Raw genomic sequence first — 4,152 nt, forward strand, 5'->3', positions numbered from 1 at the left:
TTCTTTTAGCCTTTGTTCTAGAAAATAAACGTGTGCACTTTGACCTCTGTCCCCGACCTCTGTCACTCCTGTTCCTCCCTGCCTGGAGCTTGTGCCCAGGGGCCTGGGCTGCTCTGTCCACATGGGGCAGAGCTGCCTGGTGCTGGGCATGCCTAAAGGCAGAAATTCCGAGGGGTGAGGGGCAGAAGGTCTGTGTCCCTGTGTAAACAGGGCCACCCAGCTGACCCCAGCTCAGGCAGCGCCTCGGCTGGCAAGGACGAGCTGTGCTGTGTACAAGAGGCCCCAGCAGCCACCCTTCACTGGCTCTCCTGCAGCCTGCCTGCTCACAGCCTTCCGCATGGGGGTCCCGAGGTACCCACACCTCCCTGCCTTTATCAAGGACACCGTCCTGAATTCCAGAGGGTCGGCTCTGTGCCCTTTCTGGGTGTGGTTTTTCCAGAATAGCGAGGAGGCACGCCATGCTTTGGAATATGATTCTGACTGCAGCCTGGACTCCTCGAGACCCAGATTTCTCATCTTTAAAAGGAGAGAGTATATTAGATTGGGAATTCTCAATTCGGGGAAGTCCACATCTGCTGGGATGGGAGGTACTTTCTCAAATCTCTTGGGTTGTGTGTGTTGCAAGGGATGGAGGGGGACCCTGATGGGAGGGGCCGCATATGTTCAAGAGCAAGCTCTCACCAGATAGCTGTCAACCGCAGTGTGGAGTGACACCAGGAACAGGGGGCCAAAGGTGCATAGGGGCTCAGGGGCTTGATAAATGACCGGATGAGCAAGAGAAACCAGCAGCTTGATTGAGCACCTGTGCACCAGACCCTGGATGCAGCATGTCTATTCCCCACGACAACGCTGCACATCTGGTGTCCACATCTTAGAGACATTCAGCAAAGGTTCCAAGGACCCTCAGGAGACAGTAAAACAAGAAACACTGGGAACTGGGTGATTGGCAAAGGTCCCTTCAGCGCTGACGGTCTGGGGTTCTCAGCACCCCTGGTAGCGCCGTGAAAAACCAAAGTGGCGTGGCAAAGTACAGGCCCCCAAAGGAAACCTCCAGACCCATCCTCAAGCTGGAGAGATCATGAACCTGCATCCAGACCTCCCATGAGTTCAGAAAATCAAAGACCGTAAGATAAGCAGGACTTCAATGTGCCTGGTGGACTAAACTCTTAAATTCTCTACATTCCCCTAAATTCTCTTCTGGGCCTCCTTCAGCTCAAGTTGGTAAAACATTCACTGAGCACCCACTCTCAGATCCTGGGAGCAAGGTTGCTGAAGAAATGTGGCTTCCCTTGAACCCAAGTCCGCCAGGGGATACAGACCTACATGGGAGAGGGCAGGATGGTTTGACAGGCACTGCGGTGGGAGGCATTGCAGGTGCCAGATCCAGGGAGGGCTTCCTGGAGGAGGTGAAACTGGGATAGAGGCTTCAAAAGATGGCTGTCCCGTTGTTGTCAATGCGCACTCACTGTCCCGCATCTTTCTTTTTCTCTCAATTGTATTTCACGCGTGTCTCCAAGCCCTGATGTAACTTAGGTATTATGATCAGTGGCCGACACTTTATTCATCAAGGGACCGGAGCTGACTTGAGCAGCCCCCAGTTATTGAACGAACACACGTCTGTTTCTGGTCTTCCTTCCTGTGAGTAAGGGTCACAGTGAGCACCACCACCACCACCACCACGGAGCCCCAGCAGGCTTCTCCCTGCCTCTGAGGAAGCTGCTTCTGAGGGAGGCCCTGGGCAGGTGGGGTGGCTGTCAGGGACCTGCAGATGGTGAAGGGGCTCTGCACCTCTCTAGAGAAAGCCCTTGAGGGCTTTGCCAGAAACTGCATCCACATATACCCCCTCCCAGGGGGGCCATCTCTAGTAGGCATCAGACCTCTGAGCCAGGAAACCCAAGAAATGCAGACAATCCCAACACGCCTGCCACGCGGCCCCTTCCAAGTGTCTCCGGGTTTCTATGCGGCCTCCCCTTTCCCCACCTCTACCCTCTCCAGCCTCTTGACCCAGCAACCTGCTGCTGTGGCCTCTGTGAGAGCACAGGTGACACCGCCAACTGGGCCCCCCGGAGTAGGGGTGCCACCTGGACTGACTTGCAGTGGCATGAAAATTCCCTAAGGGCGGGGACCTGCCCGGCCGGGTTTCTTACTTAACTTTGAATCTCTCACAAAGTCTTGGCTGGTGCCAGGTATGCAGCAAGTAGTCACGTATGGTCTTAGATGCTTAGCACATCTGTACATTGGAAGGGTTCTGCAGAGAGTTCATAGGGACAAATGTCCGAGGACGGAATGTCACTTATCGGGTGGGTATTTTTGCGACACAGGGCGTTTCCTGTTGCCTCTGGAATCATGCTCCGTGAGCACCTACCCACCGCACCTTTGTGGTAAGCCAGTCTAGCACACGAGAGAGTTCTTGGGCCAGGGAGCAGTTCAGTCCGCTCCAGCCTGCAAATCCCAGGTCAACCTGAGGCAACCTGAATGCGAGGCCCACCTCACCCTCGCTGCCCAGGGTCTCGGAAGCACAGGGCACTAGAAGGATAAATAGGAAACTAAATTTGTTATGAGGTAGAGGAATGGGGAGGAAGGACAGGGATAGAAATGACATATGTGCATATAATGTTTATGTATTTTTGAGAGAGACTGGGAGTGGGGGAGGGGCAGAGAGAGACAGGGACAGAGGACCCAAAGAAGCAGGCTCTGAGCGGACAGTAGAGAGCCCGATGCAGGGCTCGAACTCATGAACTGTGAGATCATGACCTGAGCTGAAGCCAGGGGCCCAACCGACTGAGCCACCCAGGCACCCCTGACATTGTATTTCTAAAGTATACCTTTATCAAAAGTGTTGAGCTTCGAGCCATATAATGTTCTTTGTCTTCAAAACTTGAAATTAACTTTTAATTAATTTGGGGAAAGAGCATAGTTTGGGGAAGGCTGTTAGGGAGGAGGGGAGGGTAAGTAGAGGACAGGCTGAGGGCTGTTGGAGAGGCCAGGGGGATTCCTGGAGTATTTTTGCTTCTGTACAAAATATTTTTGGAAAACAGTGAAGAACTGCATAGAAATCATCTATGCGCAGGGAACCAAATGCTTATTGCATCTACTTGGATCGTCAGAGACATAGAACCAGAGCTGAGAGGAACCTTAGAGGTCACAACACTGAGTAGTTTTGGAACCGAGACCCAGAAGGGCCATGCAACTTGTTCAAGATCCCATGTCCGTGTGCGGCCTGACACCATCCCCCCCACCCCCACCCCGCCGGCCGAGTTTGATGTGGGTCTTCAATGGAGGGAGGCATACAAAATCTTGGCTTTGACCACACATTCAAGTGGCCTGGGGACCACAGAGGCCAATGTCCCGGTGAGAGGGCCAGAGAGGGGGGTGGCTACAACAAACAGCCAGTTGCCACGCAAGTCCCCAGGATGGGCTGGGCAGCAGGACATCACCCGAGACCAGCCTCCACCAGGTTGGCAGAGCTTGCTCCCTTTCAATGGTGCCTGCTCTGCCTGCCCTCCCAGGGCTTGTCTGCTGGGCCCCTGCCTCTTTCCCCTCCCCGGAAGACCAAAGGAATCCCAGGCTGCAGATACTCTCACTTCTTTTAGGAGCGCAGACTTCAGGCTCTGCAGACGGCACAAAGCCGCAATCGCACACACCGCACGCAAACCTGTGTGCCTTGCAGGACACGTGTGTGGAGCATACAGATACCTGCCTCAAAACATGCCAACAAACCTCTCTGGGCTCACGAGCTTGCAGGTGAACGTGTGATGCCCCTTCCCGTGCTAGTGTGTGCCAACACAGAGTATGTCCTCTGTCCTGAGCTGCCCGGGGTGCCAGGGTCTCAGGTTCCAGCCCAAACTGATCTCCGTGGCCGGCCCTGCCCTCTGCTGCACTTGGCCCCCAGGGCCCCTCGGCCGAGCGTGCCTGAGTGTGCAGGGCACACTTGCTGTGGGCGTGGAGCCATCTCCCTGTTCTCACCTGGCAGGCCCCGGTTATGGCTCCCAGCCTGGGGGAGAACTTCCCTTTGCAAAGTTAGATAACAGCCCGGGCTCTCTGTCAGAGGATTGGCGCGGCGGCTCCACGTGCTGCGGCTGGCGCAGAGCCAGGCCCGCCCTGCCAGGCAGCGGGAAGGGAAGGCCTGGCTGCAGCCGGAGCTGGCGGGTG

Source organism: Panthera onca, chromosome B4 (genome assembly GCF_046562875.1).
Source record: "Panthera onca isolate mPanOnc1 chromosome B4, mPanOnc1 haplotype 2, whole genome shotgun sequence".
In the NCBI taxonomy this organism is placed as follows: Eukaryota; Metazoa; Chordata; class Mammalia; order Carnivora; family Felidae; genus Panthera; species Panthera onca.